This window comes from Leptodactylus fuscus, chromosome 7, assembly GCF_031893055.1.
Source record: "Leptodactylus fuscus isolate aLepFus1 chromosome 7, aLepFus1.hap2, whole genome shotgun sequence".
Lineage (NCBI taxonomy): Eukaryota > Metazoa > Chordata > Amphibia > Anura > Leptodactylidae > Leptodactylus > Leptodactylus fuscus.
Genome location: NC_134271.1, coordinates 47582805 through 47606497, shown reverse-complemented (window position 1 = coordinate 47606497; position 23693 = coordinate 47582805).

Below are 23693 nucleotides of genomic sequence, written 5' to 3'. Positions count from 1 at the left end.
AAGGGAATGGGGCAAAAACTAAGCTAATAGATGGTGTAAAGTTAGTCTAGGAGATATCGTCACTCCATAAGGAGAAAACCACCATTTAGGTGTGTGGTTCTCACCTTATGGAGTGACGATATCTCCTGAACCCTGTCTAAGCTTCTCACCTCTGCCAGATCAGTCCTCTCTGCACCAAGCTGATGAAATGCAAATACATCGAAACAGCTGTCCTTGGCTGGGAAGACTGTATCTGGTATAATCCCAACATCATTGTAAACAAAGGCCTCTGAGAAGGTCGGCATGATGTTAAAGGGAGCGCCGTCTATTGGTTTGTATGACTGAGGCTCTGTCTTCCTAAATACATCATGGAAGTCAGATTTGCATATTCTTCCCATAAAGTTAGTCTAGACAGTATAAAGATGCACCAACTCTATCATTCATATTTATGTTGGTAAATCTGGTGCAGTATAGGACTGGCTGGTCTAGGTTTGTACTTTCTTACTTTTAAACATTTTTAGTATATCTGTCCGACCGTACCTAAAACACACATAAAAAGGATTTTGCTCTGTTATTAAAGGATGTCAAACTTACAACATATCATAAAAAGCCTTACTGCGTAAAACAAGGGCAAAAAAACCCACTATGATAAATTTGCACAGATACATAATACCAATGAACACCCATTCGCCTGTTTATCAACCATAATGGAGATGGGTGCTTTGTTGTTAAGGCTACATGTGGTGCACTGCAGACTAATGATCTATTGGTTGTATCAATGCTTCTAGATCAGGCAGTACTAATAGAATGGATGAGCACATGTTCAATGATGCTTTGAATTGGTATTTTAAACTGTTTATCTCCTGATAGAGACTCAATAGAAAACCAAAATAAGTGTCTGCCAGCATCTTGGAAAAGATGGAAACTTCTTTACTGTAGGAAAAACACCACATCAAGTACAAACAAAGACCACTGTGAAGGTCAATATGTGTTTTTTTTCCTCCATTAGGCTAAGGCCCCTCGCTGTGGAAATGCAGCATTTTTTTTTATTTATTTTTTTGTAGATTGTGAGCCCCACATAGAGCTCACAATGTACATTTTTTCCCTATCAGTATGTCTTTGGGATATGGGATGGAAATCCATGCAAACACAGGGAGAACATACAAACTCCTTGCAGATGGTTTTTTGCCCTTGGCGGGATTTGAACACCAGGACTCAAGTGCTGTGGCCCCCATCGAAATGCAGCATTTTCTGTTGCAGATTTAGCTGCATATTTTTGTTTCAAAAACTGGACATTTGGTACAAGTGTATGTACCCTTTACTGTACCTTGATAATACGGCTTTAGTTACAATAGGTGGGCACAAAAAGTCAGCTAAGTTTTCATTTTGACCCCACAAAAAGGGGGGCAAAGTTAAAGGGATTGTTAAGTTTTAGACAAATATTATTGTTTGTATAATGAAAAGCTGTACAATTGGCCTATACACCTTCTGTATCAATTCCTCACAGTCCATAATGATGTGATGTACAGTCCATGGTCATGTGATGTACAGTCCATGATGATGTGATATACAGTCCATGATGATGTGTTGTACAGTCCATGGTCATGTGATGGACACAGTTGCACAGCTCGTTACAGTCATAGCACAGTAATTAGCCATCTGCATATTGCAACACAGGATGCAGCTACATTATGTAGTTTATTGATTGGACATTGTTATTATTATAAGTATATAAAAATTATTAAGAAAAAAGGACATGGACCACACATTACATATTTTGATCAAATTGTAGTAGCCCAATAGCCATCTCACCAGGTCTCTATTACACTGGGTATGGCACTGCATGGCGACCGCCGGCACCACAACACATCAGCCATTGGAGAAGTAAGTCAGCTGCCAGATAGCAGCCTCCAGCCACCATGCAGTAACATGTGAATCTATTATTCATGTGAATAGATAACAAACATTTCCCTTTCCAGGTAAACCCAGACAAAAGAGTGAAAGCAAGTAGATGGACAACCTTATGCAGTCTCCAGTGGGGCTAGTGTACTTAGAAGCAATAGATTCATGTACAAGATGTGGACATGCTTTCCAACTCTCTCTTCTTCTTTGCTGTTATTATTAGGAGCCTTCTGGCAATGGTTATCGGACACAGTATGATTATATTTTGGGCACTATATGGTTATCAATAAGGAATCAACACAGGGCACCAATGAATTTAAGACTGACCCTGTCCACACTTCCCTTGCATTGCCCCCCAGTTCCAAAGCAAGACCAACAGCAATGTAATGGAATATTTTACTATAGATAGTATGCTAGTGAGTGTGGCCTATTGCAAGCGATTCTTGTAACCGTAAAATCACCCCTGAATCACCGCCGCAGGTCATAAGTGGTGATCTCTGAACAAATTACAATAAATGTGATATTGTTTGGTGTTGGAAAATGTTACAAATGACTATGTTGTACAAAACTACAAGACTACACTATTTTACTTGTGAATAAAATTAATAAACCTCCAATGAGTTTTATAAAGAGATCTAAGACCACTAGAGAGTAAAATTAATAAAAGACAAAATATTCAGCCAACATGTTGAAATATAAAACTAGCTGAAGTTATTAAGTGTGACGCATCTTGACAGGAGCAATTAAAGTGAGATTAAAGGGAGAGATAAAGCCGGTGTTATGTGTGCTACTCCGGGCCTTTTTGTAATATAATGATAGCATAAAAGAAGCAATCGCTTTTGCATATTGTGGTGCTAGAAAAAAAAATAAAAAATTCACCACTCAGTTGGAATATCGGTGGTTTTTAATTATCAGGAAAATTCCAATTGGGATTATAAGGGTTAAAATCAGGCAGGTACCGCAAAAGTTGGCTGATAAATTAGCAAGAGATAAAGTACCGGAATACTTGTTGTGCACCTGTTTGTAGGCAAGTGATAGAAGTGGGCAAACATCTCAAAAGTTTTAGCATGGTGACTTCCAGTCCAACCACACTACAGGCAGAACTGCCAAAATCTTCAGCTGCCGAGCAACAGACCTTCAGCAATATAGAAGAATGACGTTTGTCCTGGATACTATGTAAATGTCTCATAATTGGACTGTTATGCTCATTGACTTTTGGCCGCCTGTCTGGGTGGTCTGAATTCTGTTCTTCCAACTGACCCAGCTTTAAATACCCACACTTAGGAGATTGCAATAAGCAAAGACAGCGAGTCTTAGGACACATGTTTGTGGAAGCTGGCACCATAAAAATACTGTAGAATTCTTCCAAGAGACAGAATGTGTTACAGCAGGGACCAAACTGAAGATATCAAGTACAATATCATACAGAATGGAGACCATAGTGAGAGGATAGAAGCAAATGGCTAAATATCTATAGAGGCAAGAGTTCCTTTTTTTTCCCGTTAGGGTCACAGTCCTATTAGGCCTCTCATAATAGGCAGGTAATGACTATTTTATTATATATATATATATATATATATATATATATATATATATATATATATATATATATATATATATATATATACATATATACACACACACACACTCAAAATTTGTAGTAGTCTGACCAATACAAATCCACAGTTCTCACCCAATTTGGGTCAAATTTAGCAAACCCCCTCTCCACCCACAGGAGCAGAATACCGCGCATGTTACACCTTGCTAGCATCCCCCTGTCATGAGAATGGGGCCCCAAAGTTAGGCCCTATACATATAATGGGGAAATGTAAAGGTGAAAGTTAAAGTGCTGAGGGGAAAACAACAACTGTGACTGACAGGGACGGACTATAGCAATGGCACCAAAAAAGTCACTGCTAAAGGAGCCGCAACACCACACATACATAAACACGGATCACACACTTGCTTGCACACACGCATACATACACGCATGCACTGACAAAACACGTCTGGTATCCTCAGTGTTTACTTGTACACTAAAGCATTTTTCACAGGTCTCCGGGCCATGGATTTGGCAGTTCCATAAACTTCTTTGTGCATAAAGCTGTGAATTTTGCAAGTTCCATAGAAGTCTAGGGAGCTGTAGAATCCATGGTCCAGAGACCCGTGAGAAATACTGTAGTGTGCAAGCAGCCTTACTGAGCAGCCATATTGGTCAGGCGAAAACTGCCTGATAGTAAGATTGTCATTATTGCTGACTATACAGGAGCTTTCATCACTGAAGCTGCTGAGGGAAAGTGAAAGCTGAGCTCTGATTGGTTGCTATGGGCAACTCCACAAGTCTGCCTGTGAGGCGGCTCCTTCAGGTCATAGTAATACTGTGAGGGCGGATCTGGATTACTAGTCATCCTATTACATCTCTTATCAGTGTCAGGAGTTGCTTCCAAGTGACAGGCCCTTCAATTTTAAGCAACTGCTGTTCCCAATCCGACTTGCATTTGCTATGACTATAAACAAAGCAAAAGGTCAATCACTTAAAGTAGCCGCCATTAATTTGGGGAGCCCATGTTTTTCACATGGACAGGTGTACGTTGCTTGCTCTAGAGTGGGTAACCCCCAAAATCTTTTCATATACAGGTATACACCTGAAGGTGAAACCAGAAACATTGCTACTAAAAAGCGCCACAATAGATAGTTGTATAACTGGAAACCAATGTTACTCTTTTGTCCATGAACTACTTATAGATTACACAGGAGGGAGGGGGAAGGGGTTGCACTATGTTGTTAATTGGGTGTAAAGGTTTTATATGTAATTTAATATGTTGTATTACTATGCTGCTGTAACATACTGAAATTTCCCCACTGTGGGACTTATCTTATATGTTTGTATAAGGTGCATAAATTTTAATTTTTGGAAAAAAAAATACTTCAGAAAATAGCTGTAACAGTTTATCCAACATAATATGTATTGAATATGTAAAATCAATAAAAATGTTGAAATTTAAAAAAAAAAAAAAGTTGCTGTTCACATCAACGTTCCGACAAATTTGTAAAATGCCAATATAATAAAAATTTTAAGTGGAAAAAAGCGATTTACTGTAGCGCTCCGAAAATGTCAATTACACTGTGATACTGAAAATTTTACTTTAGCATAACCAACAATTTAACATATTGTCCGCAAGCGAAGCCGCGGGTATTCTACTAGTAGCTTATAATATCCAATGAGCTTAGGTAAATAAATGTCAATAAACTATTTTAAGGTTTTTTTTTTTATAAAGATAACAAAAAGAATAAAGACAAAAAGAGAAAGAAAATAGGAAAATAAAGACAAGGATGGTGAGAAATGGAAGAAGGAGGAGGAGAGAGAAGAGAGGTGTTTAGTAGGTTAAGGAAAGGGAAGAGAAGGGGAAGGGGGGGGGTGTATATTGGAAGTATCACACTCCGAAATGGCAGATCGATCCGTAACAGCTATTGCGTATTCAAAAGGGGTAGGGGAAGACATCCTGCAGACCTACTAATAGCTATATACACTCTAGCCAGGGAGACCAGAGCACAATCTTCAAATCTTTTGGTTCCAAAGAGATTCCTAGCTCTGTCTCCCAGCTGCTTAAGAAGAACGGTTTAATAATGGAGGGTGGGTGGATGAATTGGTGTAAAAGTGTAGACATTCTAAACATCTTAGGGTTGGCAACTAAGAAAGGATATTTCTGGCACTCAATGGAAACTTTTTATATAACTTATACAGAGTTATACAAATACATAGACGTTTCGGTCAGTAGACCTTCCTCAGTACAACGGATGCAGGAAGAGTGAACACATGGTGTTTAGGAAAAGGTCCAGTGTTGGCAACTAAATATATATTCTAAAGTGAGTGTGTTCACAAGAGTTCCCTTTTTTCGTCAATGAGGGATACTTTGTGTGAATGATGTTCTTTTAAGCATTTAGTTACAAGTAAATAAAACTATCAATATATAATGTGAGGCCTGATATACAGTTACAAACTAAACATTCTTGACATTGGCTAAAAACCTGCATATTTTAATTCAGCCAAAGACAGGAGCAGATACACAGCAGAGGAGTACTATAAAGGACATACCTACTTATGGTTTATACTTATATTTGTCTTTCACAAAAAAAAAAAATCCAATACTAAAAAAATTGAGTATGGAGAGCCCCCTCAAACAAAGGATGCCTAGAAGGTAGGCAGTTATTTTATGCTTATACTGACTGCACCAGTAATGCCACCTAGTCCTGTGCCCAGGGTTTAATTGACACAATCACATGATCACGGTAACATTGCAAACAGACTGTAGTGGGAACCAATGGACTATCGGCACAGGAGCAACTGGGATTCTATAAAGCAAGCAAATCTTTGATAACCCATATAAACATTACTGACAATTCTTTATAAACCCTGGACTAATATGTAATTACAGTGGGTGGAGGTTACATTGTCCTAACTTGTATTTGTAACCTATCTACCTCCTTTACACTAAAATTAGGGATCAAGAGTCCTATGGGCGAGTCCGTGCAGTGCCGTAAATTCACGTCTTTTGCCGACCTGCTCTATAGTGCGGACCTCGGTTGCGGCCCAGCACACCATGGATAAAATATCCTGTGGTGTAAGAGGCCACACTAAATATAATGTGTCTGCAAATGGGATTTTCAATTGTGGACTTACATTATGGCTGTGTAAGACCAGCCTTATTGCCGAGGTTATCTGAGCTTGCTAAAATTGAAAACTTCCCAAAGTTAGCAGGTGACCATGTGATCACTGGGATCAGGAAGCACCATAGCAATGCAAGGAGTTTGTATGTTTTTCCCTGTGTCTGCATGTGCTTCCTCAAGAGATTTTTTTTTTTCTAATGTAGATTGTGAGCCCCCATATAGGGATCACAACGTACATTTTTTTTCTCCATCAGTAATTCTTTGTAGAATAGGAGGAAATCTATGCAAACACGGGGAGAACAGATGTTGTTCCTGGTGGGATTCGACCCCAGGACTGCAGTGCTGCAAGGCTGCAGTGCTAACCACTGAGCCACCGTGTTGCCCTCATACCAATAGAGATTTCTCACTTTATAGGTATGCAAAAATATAGAAGGACCTCATAGAAGTTTACAGATATTCTATTATTAATGCATCCATATAAGAGTTGTACAGAGCAGTAATATGGCTAAGTGCATCAGAGTTTCCATTCGAAGCCTCATGAGTTCATCTTCATAATCCTGTGATATAAGGGAGATAACAATGTATGCCAGACAGACCCTATTAAACCTATTCTACTCATTGGGGTCCCTCAGGATCTACTGCTGGTGATCATGCAACAGATTTGTCTTTATTGTTTAATCCACTCTACTATTCCTATGAGGAACTAGCAGGATGGATTAAGTAATGCAGATATGAGTGCACCCTAACTTCTGCTGGGTTACAATGTATTTATAATAATTATGTGGACTTCACATATATGATTTTCTCTGCTTCTACTCTATTGAGCACATTTACAAAACTGTTGACATGAAAACCTATAGCAACCAATCACTGATCAGCTTTTGTTTTTCAAAAAACACTTTAAGAATTGAAAGCTGGTCTGTGATTGGTTGCCATAGGCAATAAATCCAGTTTTTCCCTTTAGTCAGCTTTATAAATCTTCGCCATAGTTGTTCATTATTATATATCTCTATATACACAAGCACTTCTGCGCCGCTCTTATGCATGTGCACGTTCCGTCCTTTTTATGTGTTTCTCACGTACTTATCAGTACGTTATTTATTTTGTTAATTATTTAACATATCAATGCACAAATCCCCGTCCTGCTCAACAACTTTCACTTGATCTTGGACATCAAAGCTCATGGTAGGGATTAATACACAACTATGTATGAGCCCCCATCCTCTTTTACAATTTGCTCTTTAGATCATGTTGACTCGTATGGTTCTAGCCAGTTGAGTTTTGGATATAATGGAAACTTCTTCTCTAATTCTATTAGAATTTTATATTATATTTTATCATGTTAGATCGGCCTTCTCCTTAAATATAGTTGGTAGCTTATACATTTTGTATGATTATAAATAACATTTCATTACTCTAGTCATTGCCACTGGTCGTGCTTGCCAGCATCTTCCCTCTGGCCACCACACTCTTCTTCCTGGCTGTAGGCACTGTATTTCTTTAGTCCTTGCCTGTGGATATTTTATAAATGCTAAACCTTGCAGCCTGCTGTCAGCCAATCTCCTGGCCCTGTGGGCTATTTATGGTAGCTTGTTCCATGGAAAACTGCCTAAGCAAAAGCTTCATAGCCTGCTAGAGTACTCCAAAAGTGTCTGTACGCTGCCGGTTTACTGGTTACCTGACCTTAGATTTATTTCTCAATACTGTACTGTCTATCGTGATCTCTGTTTGGCTTCCCTCGAAAAATATATTCTGCCTGCTCTAATCTTGCCTGATTCCCCGATACCTTGCATTGGTGTTTCTTGGTCAGTCGACACCTACACTAGAGGTGGAAATTTGATAGTCCCCTACAGGGAAAACCAGATTACGGTATAGGGATTAAAGGGTGAAAACAAGGGGATCACTTAGACAATGCCCTCAGGACTAGACCAAAGCCGAATCAATTAGGTGACACTGCCACTGCACATTACACATCATATATTTATAGATACCTATATAACATTCGTTATTATGCCACTTCTGGGGCATTCCAATTCTTCCCTGGGCTTTGATCTGTGCTGTAGATTACCTCCCCCAGTGTAAATGAGCTGTTCAGTGCACACACAGAGAGGCCTCACCTGCCATTGCTCCCATTCTCACCTGGATTTAAAAAGAAATCTCAGATAGACTTCAGTCCAGGCAGTCCCATGTAGTTCTTGCAGAGAGGTCTGGCAGGTAAACATGGCAAGATAATGAGATATTATCTCCTCTTCTTCTCAGTATAAAATGTATCACAGTCTACAGAACAAAATCCAGTAAAGGTTTACCTTAAAGAGGACCTTTAAAGAGGACCTGAGTTGGGGCACAGGCAGTTTTATATATCGTTGAAAAGCCGACAGTGCGCTAAATTCTGCTTTCATGATCTGTGACCCAGTTGAAGAGCTATAAGTACCGGTACCGTAGCTCTTCACAGTCAGAAGGGTGTTCCTGACTGTCAGTCAGGTACATCCTTCTACACAGCAGTGCCTATAGCGCTGTACAGTGTGAGCGGTGAGGAACGCCTCCCTCCCCTCCTGTTAATACTTGTCTATGGACGATCACTGTGAGCAGAGGGAGGAGGCGTTCCTCTGCACTCGTTAAGTACAGCGCTATAGGCACTGCTGTGAAGAAGGACGTACCTGACAGACTGTCAGAAACGCCCTTCTGACTGTAAAGAGCTACGGTACCGGCACCGCTAGCTCTTCACCTGGGGCACAGATCGGGAAAGCGCGCTGTAGGCTTTCCAGCAATATATAAAACCGCATGTGCCCCAAACCATGAAAGGTCCTCTTTAAGCTTCATAAGATTTGGTTACAGGAGACAATTATATTGGTATGCTGGTCCCTACAGAGAGCTAGAGGGGTTATCCAGCTTCCAAAAAATTATCTGCAACAACATCCACAGCAGTGCGAAATACTCACTATTCACTTGTGCACCCTTTTCTTGGTTTATTTTACTTGAAACTGATGGCATCAGTGTTATTTACATGTGGTCAATCTGTGGACAAACTACATTTCCCATGATTCATCTGCCTTCTGATATTGATGACCAATCATACGTCATCTATATTAATTAATTAATTAGAAGTGAAATATTTTATTGGAATGGCTGAAAGAAACTTGTAACAATTATCATTTATCAATATTTTGTAGTAATATTTATTAGAAATTCTTTTATTGATTAAAAAGAATGAATCAAAGATCACGATGATATAGAGAAGTGCGGTATTTCTATTACTTGTGACAAATTTATTAATATTATGTTATTTGCACCTATTTTATTACATTACCTAGTTAGGTGGTGAAATAACCTGCCCATAACATTCATCTCCCTTGTATAAAGGATCTCATAGACTTGTTATCAGTGAACTGTCTCCAATTTGTATGACCATATGAGTAAATCATTCAACTTCTGTCACCGGATAAGACAGAAAATGTCTCTAACCAGCCTATTGTCCACAATTCTGTCAGCAGGAAAAAGAATAGAGGCTCTTTGAGGATAGTTCAGCTTCCTCTTGTTGTTGACAGAAATCACATTTACATATCCCTTCCTCGCACTGATAAAAGTGCCTGTGATTTATGGTTTGTGATAAACGGATACCTGGATTCCAGTTGATCGATGCTGTGTGATAGGAAGAACCTTCCATTTCAAGCACTAAAAGACCAAAATTGGGTTGTGATTAATGGAACTAAATGTTTGGGGTCAGAAGCTTGTACAGTTTTCTGTCCCTGATTCAGCATCTAACTAGGGGGAGAGGTCACACCGGGGAAAATTAATCACAAAGAATAAAACCTAAGACAGTACCATGCTATTGAAAAAGGCTTCTAATTTGATGGCAGAGGCTTCCAGGTTTTAGACACGGTTTCTCGTTTGGTAATCCCATTAATATTTCAATCTGCTGTCATAAAAGTTAAACAACAATCCATATCTCCTCCTTATGAGCAAAGAATACTGTATTCATCACTATTGCAAAGTCTTTTGTTAACCAATAAGGTGGAATGTCAGTATATAGAAAATCCATCAAAATAAATGTATCTGCCCATTATTGTCCTCCACAATGCTACACACATGTAGATGTCCATCGATATAATAAATACATATCCAATAATAAAGAAAACTGGAAAAATTGGAGAAACTTGTATGATGTCAGGGCTTCAATTAACCACACACATCAGATGAATGTTGGCAGAACATGTCAATTTTATCATGGCCAACCAACCAACTAATGTGCATGTGGGTGTCCTGACTTTCACACAAATTCAGATTTCACCATACAGAAGGGTCAGAAATGTTATATTTCAATATACTTGATCTCAAGGCTAGAGATGTCTTTCTACAGGGGGGGGGGGTATTAATACTCTGTTAAATTGTTTATCGATTTTGTTGCTTTTTTTTTGTTTTCCATCAGACTATATTGATATTAGTTTGGTCCGAATATGAAGAATAACAAATCAAATGAGCTAAAAAAAAAACTAACATTCTGATTATTTGGTAAGTGAATATTAAAGGGTATAGTATCACAAAGACAACCTTGTTCCATATTCACTAGCAGGGGCAAGAATCTCCTGAAACCTCATGGAAGAGTGTGTTCTTATTAAAGACTTATGTTAACGGATTACTCTGAATAAATATAGACCTTATATGAAGATATAAGAAGTGTATGTCTTTCTTATTTCAAGTGCCCTCAAAGATATAGTGTTTAAATTTCTACATTGTTTCATACTGGATCTGTGAAGTGGGGCACGATGATGTTGTGGAGAACATTTGGATTGTTAAAACGTAAGCTATTTTTGGGCTGTTGCAATGTTAATATTGACTGACTGCTGGGGTGAGGTGACCCTTAAGAAGAGAGAGAAAGATTCAACTCTTGGACCTCCACTTCTAAGGAATACGGTGGTCCTTTGTTGTAAGTTGAGGCCTTATTAACCCCTTCCCGCCGATGGCACGTTTTGACTTCCTGACCAAGCTCGATTTTTCAAAACTGACATGTGTCACTTTATGTGGCAATAACTTTGGAACGCTTTAACTTACCAAAGTGATTTTAAGATTGTTTTTTCGTAACACATTGTACTTCATGTTATTGGTAAATTTTGGTTGATATGTTTTGTGTTTAATTATGAAAAAATTGGAAATTTGGTGGAAATTTTGAAAAATATGCATTTTATAAAGTTTGAAATGATGTGCATTACATACAGATAGTCAGACCGCCAAAATTATATCATAAATCTCATGTCCCAGATCTCTGCTTTATGTCGGCATCAAACTTTAGTCAGACTTTTAATTTTTACGGACATTATAAGATTTACAAGTGAAACAACAATATTCAAAATTTTCAAGAAATTTCCAAAACCCATTTTTTAAAGGGCCTAATCCAGTTATGAAAGCGTTTTGAAAGACCCTTGTATTAAAGCCCCCCATAAATCACCCCATTTTCAAAACTGCACCCCTTAAATAAGCCAAAACAACATATACCTAGTAATTTAACCCTATAAGTGCTTAACAGGAATTAATACAAAATGGAGGTGAAATTTTCAAATTTGAATTTATTTTACTAATATTTTCGTTTAGCCCTAGAATTTGCACATTCACAAGGGGTTAAAGGAGAAAACGCATCCCACAATTTGTTAGGCAAGTTCTCCCGACTACCATAGTACCCCACTTGTGGGTGTAAACTAATATATGGACGCACAGCGAGACGCAGGAGGGAAGGCGCGCCAAAGAGCTTTTAGAGGGCAGATCTGGCTGCGATCAGTTTCAGGAACCATATCGCATTTACAAAGCCCTTGAGGAGTCAAAACAGTGGAAACCTCTAGAAAGTGACCCCATTTTGAAAACCACACCCCTCAAAGAATTTATCAAGTGATGTAGTGAGCATTAGTAACCCCGAAGTGAATGTGTAAGCTGTGCGGAGTAAATTGGGTACACCAAATCCTATTCTATTTTCCCACTAGCTCCTATGACACGGACGGGGAAGAGGGGCATTCTGGGGGATCAGCGCTGGTGTCTTCTCTCTCATAAGCTCTAAATATGGGGTGTCCCCTGAAAACGCTCGCACAGCTTACACATTTCCTTCTAGTCGCAGCCACTTATGTCCTAATGATTTGGTGACTTTTGGGGTTTTTGTCTTCACATTGTACAAGGTAGATTTTTATTTTTATTTTCTGGCAATGTGGCCATATGAGGGCTTGGTGTTTGCGGTATTAGATGTACTTTTCAATGCCACCATTTTGGGGCCTGTAACTTATTGACTACATTTTATTAACTCTTTCTGGGTGGGATGTAAAAGGAAACATCAATTCTGGCATTGCTTTTTAGCTTTTTTTTTTTTTCCCGTGCAGCGTACAGCATAAGTAACATGTTACCTTTATTCTGCGGGTCGGTACGGTTACGGCGATACCTCATTTATATGATTTTTTTAATGTGTTGCTATTTGTGCAGAATAGAATTCAATTCAGGGAAAAAAATCTATTGTTTTTGCATCGCCATCTTCTGAAAGGCATAACGTTTTTATTTTTCGCTAGACAGAACTGGTTGAGGGCTTATTTTTTGCGGGAAGACCTCTTCTTTTTATTGGTACCATTTTGGTTTTCATCTGACCATTTGATTACTTTTTATTGAACATTTTGTAAGGGAAAGGTGGTGAATAATCATTATTTTGTGCGGTTTTCTACGTTTTTTTTTTACGACATTCGCCTTTTGGGTTAAATAATGTTTTAATTTTATTGTTCAGGTTATTACGGGCGCGGCGATACCAAATATGTAATGTTTTTTTCTATTTTTCTTTATTTTACATAATAAAACATTTTATATGGGGAAAAAGGGATTTTTGGGGCTTTATTTATTTATAATTTATTTTAAACTTATTTAAACTTTTTTATTTTTACTTTTTTCAAACTTTTTTTTTCTGTCCCCATAGGTGATTGAAGCAGTGATCGGCTGATCACTGCTTCAATAGAGATACGCTGCAATACACGTGTTACACGTGTATTGCAGTGTATAGGAAGCTGTCAGCCTGTGTAGACGCACAGGCTGACAGCTTCATTTACGGCAGGATCGGCCAGGCGCGAGGACGGGGTAAGTGAAGGGGCAGATCCGGGGTCACTGATCAGACCCCGGGCTGCCCCCTACGAACACCAGCACCCCCCGAAACCGGCGCGGGGGGTGCCGATCGGCACCATATGACACTGTAACCCCGGAGGTGCCGGTGGTCATGTTGATCACCGGCATCTCAGGGGTTAACACCTGCGATCGGACCCGGTTCCGACCGCGGGTGTTACGGGGCATTGTCAGCCGTGTATTACGGCTGACACCCGCTGTGCATGGTGCGCACACAGTTTCTGTGTGCGCACCATGCATCCGCAGTAATAGTATGGCGGTTTGCGGGAAGCCCTTCCCAGCAGCGCCGTACTATTACGGCGAATGTCGGGAAGGGGTTAAAGTGGAGACTAAATGAAGAGGTGGCCGTACACTTGTCTATTATTTTCCACTGAAGAACACTTGACTTTGGGAAATAGTAGGTGGGGGTCTCAGAGATAGTTTATATACCATAAAGGTCTATGATAGGAAGTCTACATCTGAATTAAACGTGTACGCCATTCCTAGCTCATTACAGTAACTTCTTCTGAGAATGCCACCATAAAATAGTTTGCACGATCAACATATTTATGGGTACAGAATAAGATATTAAAGGTCAAGTTGTAAGGCGGTGTGGTGTCTATCCTATTCCACAATTGTGGAATGGACAACTTGTAGTTTGTGTGTACGAGCCCCCACTCCTAGACAGGCTTTATACTGTGATTTGCATGCATTGATGCTCTCTATGCTATGTGAGCCGGCTGGCTGCTTAAGGCAGCCAGCTCCTGACTGGTCGTGCTCCCACGGTGCAGGCCTCCCTGCTCTCTCTTCCGGCAGCTGGCTTCTGTCTTCTGGGAGGAAGGGGCGGAGCCTCAGAACCTATATAAATGTCGGCGCGGCGCAGGGACTTCCTCTTGGACCCCCGCCAGCACCGACTTAGTTTAGAAGTTTTTGCCTTTCCGTCCCACCCCTCCTTCTCTTTATTGTTTTTTGTAATTGTGGAGTGTTTTCTTGTTACTTGTTTTTGAGTTGATGTTGTTATTTATTTCTATTTTATTGATCCTAGGTGTCACAGCTGGCATAATCGGCAGGACCTTGTCCCCCCCTTTTTTTCATCAGGAGAGAAGAGGATAGATACGTCACCCATTGAACATCTGACACATGCACACCGCAAGCAGTGGCGTGGCATTTTGGTGACACGTCATACAAATCGTCATGTTCATTCACTACAATATGACTTTTTCCATTCAAGAGTCCAGATCAGTGAGCCTTATGTCACCTCTGAGATATAGAAGTCTGACTACACTGGACAACAAGTCATTTATACTGTTCTCCAGCCCTGAGAAGAGATCAGATAGAAGTCAGTGAAAGCTGGCGGCACTCTACTAATAGTAATATATAGCGGAGGTGAGTGCACCAGGGGCAGGAGATCTAAAGTGTAGCTACCAGCTCTCTACAAATATCATATCTGACAGCTGATCTAATATTCACTCAGTTAGCAGATACAGTTGCACATGACAAGTTGCTCACATTAACTTCCATTACCCACTGACAGAGAAATGAACTTGTTTTTCCTGGAAGAATATCATTTTTTATCCTCTGGTGCAGTTATGCCATGGCGCTGCTTATTTTGGAAAGCAACAGAAATTGTCTGGGAAAGGCAACCTGGCTGATCTATTGTTATCCTCCAGGATGGACACCTGCCAACACCACAGCCCCACAACGTATTCAAGTAATGGTTCAGGGTGACATTTACTTTAGATATGATGCTTATATCTAAATTCACTAGGAACTTACTAACAGGTCTCAGCATCACAAACCTGTCTATATAAATCCTCAACATCCCAAAATTTTTAAGCTTAAAAACATTTGACTTGCCAGTAAGGAGCTTGGCACTAATCTTTAGAGGTTCGGAGTGTCTGACTATTGAGCTGTTGACGCTGAGGATCATGCTCCTTGCACCGTGGAACTTTAGACTTAAAAACGGCAAGTTTGGGATGCGGAATCCCAATTCCATAAAGACATGTGTATGGTTTAGCTGCACCAAGCCTTGTGACAGCTTCCTTTTACATGGTATACCAGTGCATAAAGGCCATATAGGGTGATTGAGAGCTTATGGACACATTCACCACTGATGGTGTACAATAACAATACAGAAGAAAGGATATCCTAGTGATATAGGTTGACAGGGGTATAAATAAAGATGCAGCTTGGGCCCTCTGGGACAACTTGTCCGTATGTCATACACATAACATCTGTGCATTTTAGCAGGATTTATATTTATATATCTGAGCTCAGACCATCATGAAGACTTGTTCACAATGTATCTGTGCATACAAGCATCCCATCATTCCCATCCCCTGTCTGTGCCCTTCACAGTAATTGTTGACCAACTACTATATTGTATGGTATGGAAAGTTCAATTTTCTCCTTTCTGATAGTGGATTGCTATGTATCATAAATTTACTCCGCTCTCACTCCAGTACAGCAGAGAGCAGGGTTAATATTTTTAAAATGTACAGACTGCCAGCCAGAAAGAAGATATAGTTTAATCAATATTAGTGTGGTGGGGTGACCTGTCGGCCCTCCTGGCTTATGGGTTTAGTTTCAGATGCATACCTTATATGCATACCCCATTAGGCTCCTGGGCCGAAGGGCAACTGTCTCCTCTTTACCCCATCAAGTTACACCGCTGTAGATTAATATGATAGGGCAGCATGGCAGCTCAGTGGTTAGCACCGTTTCCTTGCAGAACTGGGCTTCTGGTTTGAATAGCAACATGTTGTTCTCCCAGTGTTTCTTTCAACACTCCAAAAACATTAATAGGTTAAACGGGCATCTTATAAAATTAATCCTGGTACATATTTTGTGTGCTTGAAATGAAGGGAAGGTGGCGGAATAGCACAGTCCATTCAAACAGCCGTCACCCCCCCCACTGAGCTGATATTGACAGCCTATCCTAAGGATAGACTATGAAATGTAAAGATCCAGAAAACCCCTTTAATTCTCCATTCTTCATTATCGTGTAATAAAATCCCAATATTTCTTAAGCCAGAGTACAATGATATGTAAATCAGTCCCATTTTCTGGTATGTAGTACTTTCATGCATTAGGATTTTGTTTTCATGCTTAATCCAGGCACAAGTAACATATCCTACTAATCATAAATCCAGAGGATAAAACCGGCTCTTGTTCTACTTATAAAAAGAAAGAAATGATGTGTACCATTGCATCTGACACAGAGCTTTTTACTAAGAGTGAGGGAAAAGAATCAGCCGGGGTCCTTGGAGATTTCATTTATAATTCAGCAATATATTCAGAAATCATAAAGGTATCTTTAGCCCCTAATAAAACTGCAAAAGTTAATGTATGTAAAATAACTATTATGAAAAGCATTATCAATAATTGTAAGGATAATGTACATGCATAATGAATGAATGTGGCTCTGGGGTATTAGCTTACATCCTGGGCTGATTGAGTAAAGAGAACTTATGCATTTTAATGAAGGAAAAATTATCACAGAGCGTACATGCGAGCCGACGACCATCATGTTAAGATGTTAAATAGATTTATCTTCCATCTAGGACACAACTAGACTCGGGGCAGTGCTTTGCAGCCTAAAATCTAATGTTTAAATGTGGACATGCTTTCGCTGGTGCCATGAAAAGATAATCCTCTAATGAATACATTAATCGCCTGTGTAATAGGTGGATGGCAGGGCACCAGCGAGCACCGTGCCATAGTATTCCGAAGTACAATTCCATTTAATTGCTTGGGATTTCTAGTATTTAATATTTTATCCATTTAATGGCAAAGAAAATGGGATAGAAAATATTGTCCAACTAATTACATTGTAATATGTGAAGAAAAAAAATTAGGCCCCAGATCCCTTGTAATGTCATGAAACATGTTTTACATATCAAATACACTGTTATACAAAGGCAAGTGTGGATACTGACATTCTGCAATTATTTATAATATTAGGTATTATTTTTATTCATTATTATTATTCCAAGTTATAAAGAATCAATAAGAAAGAATAAATCAAATCCATTTAGAATGTAAATGTGTGCATGTCCTGTGTATTGTGGTATCTATTGTCAATTCTAAGGGTTTTACTCCATAAGAATCCGACATACAAATAACATTGGCATGCTTTTTTGGGTACCCATGTAAGGATTAGAGATGAGCGAGTAGTACTCGATCGAGTAGGTATTCAATCGAATACTACGGTATTCGAAATACTCGTACTCGAACCAGAACCAGCGTTGATTGGCAGAATGCTATACATTGCCAATCAACACTGGTTCTTCTCCTACCTTTAGAAGTCTTCTCCCTGCGCAGATTTCCCGCGTCCTCTTCCGGCTCTGAATTCACTCTGCCAGGCATCGGGCCTGGGCAGAGCCGACTGCGCATGTCCGCTTATAGTGCGGGCATGCGCAGTCGGCTCTGCCCAGGCCCGATGCCTAGCAGAGTGAATTCAAGGCTGGAAGAGGACGCGGGGACGCTGCGCAGGGAGAAGAATCCAGCCCGACCCTCACTCGTGGACTTGGTAAGTAGAATTTGATCTAATGTTGCGTAACCCTGAAGCAAGCATTTCCCCCCATAGACTATAATGGGGTTCGAAACCCGTTCAAACAGTCGAACAGTGTGCGGCTGTTCGAATCGGATTTCGAACCCCGAACATTTTAGTGTTCGCTCATCTCTAGTAAGGATCTATTCTCGCATAGTCATATTGCTTCTAGAGACACTCTAGGCAGCATATAACAAAAAAAAAAATAAAAAATTATAATAATAAAAATCAGATAGCACTATATGGCTCATATAGTGCAACAGACTCTGATGACATAGAGAAAAATTACTTATTGCCTATCCAAAGGACAGAGTTAATCAGTGAGGGTCTATAAATCAGCATTGGGGTGTCAATGTTGAGAATGTAGTAGTGGGCGCAAAATCCATGCCCCGGCTCCATTCACTTTAATGGGAGTACCGATCAGCTCTCTCTTTTTGCGGTATAACTCCAACCCCACTATTGTTCCAGTACACCTGGCTTTAGTATACTGGGGCTCTGGAAGACATTTCGTGTCAGAGTGAGGTCCCCGCAGAAAAGATGACTACAAGAGCCCATGTATGAGGCACATATGTACAACCACTTATATCCCATGATATCCTTTATAACTGTGCACACAGGATACAACATTAATAAGGTTCTCATAAAAGTCATGGCAATAAGATGCCTCCAAGTTTTAGTTGCCCCTTGGCAGTCATTCTACTTGTACTTATCACACTTGTACTTACATGTATTTACCACACTGACTCCCAGATGTTTATATCCCTAAATTTTCTGGATACCAGCTATGGACATTGACTATCAAGAACACAGCAGACCAGTGTAGTTCCAGTAGCACATTGCACCTACTGGCGAATGTGTGATGGTGGGTTTACACCTGCGCCCAGTCTCCGCTTTGTGAGTTTCTGTCTTCTGACGATAGAAGATGGAAACCCGGCAATCAGTGTCCGTCCGTGAACATTTTGTGGTCTCCACGGCAAAACCATTTTTGTTTTTTTTAACCAGACACAAAGTCCTTCTTGTCCGACTTTGTGTCCAGTTAAAAAAAAACAGTTTGGCCGCAGAGACCACAAAATGCTCACGGGCGAACGCTTTCCAAACCCATTCAAATGAATGGGTTGGAAAAGTGACTGCTGGTTTCGGGCTCCTGTCAAGTTTCTCGGGCAGAAGACAGAAACCTTAAAGCAGACAATGGGCGCAGGTGTGAACCCACCCTTATAGGTTTATTTCCGATAACAGTGTATGAGCGCCACACATAACCAAGACCATTTGTGTAATAGTATAATACAGTATACTCATGCTGTGATGCCATACAAAGTCTTGCAATCACTATGGATTCCATGCCCTGCTATTATATTCTTTGCAAACTTATATATTTTGTATATACTCCACATACACGAAGACCTCGATCAAAACAAATTACACACAAAAGAACCAACAATGGAGCGGCAGAGCAACAATTTGCTTGGAATAAGAACGTCTTCTGGTACATGACACATATTTCTCACTTAATTCTTTCATACACCAGGTCAGTCTCTTGTCAGCAAGGAACATTAATAAACAAAAAGTAGCCTGTACACTTTGATAAATAGGCTGTTGTATTAAGGTAGTTTTAGCAAAATTACTTCACCCTGAAGACACTAGTGAAGGCACGGAGATATAAGGACAAACACTCAGACCTGATTAGAGAGAAAGGGTGGATGAGACAGTCTGGATGGGGTCTAACACAGCAGACAGTGAAGAATGGCTAAAATGCAGAAATTAATTATTGCGGAGGAACCCTTTTTTTCTCTTTGCTACGGGTGGACTTGTGTAAGGAAGGCCTCCCAGGTTCCTGCAATCTTTCATTGTCAGGAGACGCCAAAAGATTGATTCAATTAAGATTAGCAGCGTTAGGGACGTAGCAGCGGATTCGTTTAGATTAGAATTGTCTTACTGAGAATCTTTAAGAGCTTCTGACCCCTCCATGGTCGCCAATTTCTACGATGAGATTAGAAGGCGACATTGTGTTGCTAGACTCTGCAGGCACAATTTTTCTAAGCAATGTAATGTCCTATTCATGACAGGTTACAGGCAGCAGCCAGTTAGCTGTAATTATTTGTGTTATTCCCAGGGAATGAAGAGAGAATTTAAATATGGACTTTCCGAAAAGATACCCTGCTGCTTTATAGCTAGCGGATTTGGTCTAGCATTTTCTATGCTTTCATAGATAGGACGAAAATCAACCTGAAGCCTCTCTCTGCTCAATGTATATTAGTTCACATATGTAATTAACTTTTTTTTTATTTCAGAAACTCTTACAAAAGACGTAAGCTTTATACTTATATTTTTCATGAATATTTTATATAGTCATTATTACAGTTATTGGCCTTGTGAAGGGAGTCATAAACATATGTCAATGGTGCCCAGAGGAACCATAATCTATAGTAATGCCTCCCATCTTCCAAGTACTAATTATATTGTTAACCGGCAGAGGAGACTTTGGGCTATGTCAGACACCAAGGCCCTGGTGCAAATGCTACCTCTCCACCCAGGGCCACTTAAACCATAGGGTAAAGGGTGTATCTGCTCCAGGCTCTATGCTAGTGGGTGTACACTCAGCAAAACTAGATTGAATGGGACAGTCCCACATTTTGAGTGCTATCCCACTGTTTATTGCAGAAGGTAGAGATTTCAACTCTATCTGCATCCCTAGGATGCATATAAAGTTGGATACAATGGTGGAGCCTGGAGCGGTCAGCTGTGTCTTCCACCATTCATGTTGGCTGATGATGTCTGCAGCAGGGAAGCACAAAGAGCCATCACTATGTCAGAAGCCTTGAGGCAACTTCATGGGAACAGGGATAGGGGAGTATAGATTTTTCTTTTATTAGTATGTAATATATTCATTGAAGGAACACTACATTGGTTAGGTCATTTTAGAGGGAAGTAAGTTATTCGGAGGGGCCAGTTATGAAACCCTTCAATGGGCCCACATTGGTCACAACAGACACAGGTAGATATTCATTGTTGGAAATGATATAAGCCATTTTTGGAGGTAGTGATCCTGCTTTAAGCTAGCCAGTAAGCATGTCTTTGTGTTGTCTTACTTTAATGTATTCTTTGTGACAACTTCATTTACTGGGCTGAGACTGCAGATTCTTATTTTGCAGTTAATATCACTAATAAAATTCTGACTATTCCATTTAGGGAACATTTGCCAAGGAAAGCTTCTATACCCTTATTGCATTGTAAATGTAAGTTTAAGAAATCTTTACAGGTACACATTTCCTTTTTGTTCTAGTGTGGTTTTCTGAATGTTTTGTGTGTGCTTTACACGTACAATATTTTCAGGCTAATGGCTAGTTATTTGTTCTAAGTTATTTAAGCAAAATGTATCCTTTTTTTGGTTTATTTTATTCTTAGGCCAAGTTCACACTTGCTTCGGGTTGTTTGTTGTTTTAGTTCATTGGAGGACCAGGATAACAGGTAGGCAGTCTGGTGAAATATCGGATATATATGGAGTCCAATAGACTTTGACCCATTGACTATACATGGACCCCAACTGTTGTTAATAAGGATTAAGAGTTGTAGTTATAAAACTTCAATTGCTTTACATTTTCCAAAATAAAAGTAAAAAATGCTTTAGCTTGAACAAACATTCCCTTAGCTATGACAAAGTCATTTGGGACAGTTGGGTCACCGATAACTCCTCGGTTTGTCACCAATACCTTAAAGCATCCCCAGCTTTAGAACTGTGTGTGTTCATTCCATATCAGAAATAATTGCTGGAAGAATCCCAGGTTGTGTTATGTAACATTTCATGATAGCAGTAATGTAATAAAACCCAGAGGAATAACATACTAATATCTTCATAGCACAGTAAATTGGTTAACAAAGTAGCAATAGCCTCCCTGCTCATCTGAGTTTGCTGTGCAACAGGCATAAGACTAATGTCAGCTTGTAATGGTTATGGGGGCTACGATAATCGGAAGTGACCACCTGGTAGTAATACAACTTCAGAATCAGCAGAAAAGGAATAGAAGCAAAAGGCAAAGAGAGAAACAGTAGTAATCGGAGCAAACAGGGAAGCCAGAAGAAATCCAAGCCCTCTCTTAAGGATTCAGTTCAGTCTAAGATTTTTCTATTGCACACTGTATGTGTGTAATGTTTTGAGGTGCAACTAGGGTTGAGCAATCAGGATCGGAAAAGAACGGCGATCGAGCAAATTTCACGATCGGCTGGAAAAATGATCGGAAATTGGATTTTGAAATCTCGGCTCAGCCCTAAAAGTGACTTTTCCCATAGAGAAGCATTGATTAGGATTGAGTGATCGGGATCGGGAAAGCTCGGATCCCGATCGGCGATCAAGCAAATTTTACGATCGTGATTGGCTGGAAAATTATCGGAAATCAGATTTTAAAAATCGATCCTGAAATCTCAAGATCGGTTTAACTCCTTCAGACAACTTAGACACTATTATTAAAGGGTCACTAAAACAGGTGAAATATGTGAATTCTCTTCAGCTTTTGTGCCTTTGAGAGTATAGTACTGATTTTTTTTCTCCTTCCCAAAATAACAGGTAGAATATATAACAAGGTTAGAATGAGGGGGCTAAAGGAACCAAAATCCCACTTTCTCATAGCAAGACCTTCTTATAATATAAGGCATTGAATAGTGAAACAAGTATAAGGTTTCCAGTTCTTTTTGGCAATATTAAAGTCTTACACAATACCTTTCAATATATATTTTATCAAACCAATTCACAAAAAGGAAACATCTATAGATTTTTTTTCCTCGGCAAAAGAGCAAATATAATAATCCCAAGCATAACAAAGGTCTCCAAACTTCTGTCACTCATGAAACAAAGGGCCATTTATTTGTCTATATAAGTGTACTTATATACTGAAAAGACATTCTTCACAGATCCTTGTAGTGTCCTCCATAACATTTCGCCTGGACCCTAATGTGTCCAGGCCCCCTGGGATGAATGATATTCAGAAGAGCACTCCTTCTCATTGTTGCATTATGTCACATTACTGACGGCTCCATTGTCCCAGTGCTGAAAGCAGAGGCTTTTTACACACATCCAGTGATTTTCTCTGTACAGGGCCATCCTATTGATCCATTCACACAGCCCCTGCATCCCGCAACACATTACTATACAGCATCCTACACATTTACCACCGCTTGATTTGGTACCAAGAGCCTTACACCTGCAGCTTTAACAAACGGCGCAAAGGTTAAAAATTATTGTGAACCATTTAACGGGTGGATTCAAAGGTCACTCTATTGTGCGGGGCTGCGGCATAATACAGATTGATAGTTTGTTACTGCTCTCTGTCCCATTCACTTGAGAAACTTTCTCCGCATGACCCTTTGGTGTCAAAACATCCTGAGTGCCGGCCCTCCGCTGCCACTTCAAAAGGAGCTTAATTATTGGTCTTTGTTATTAAGTGCCCGTTGATTGGGTAATCTGGCCACATAATGTGTGATCATTAAG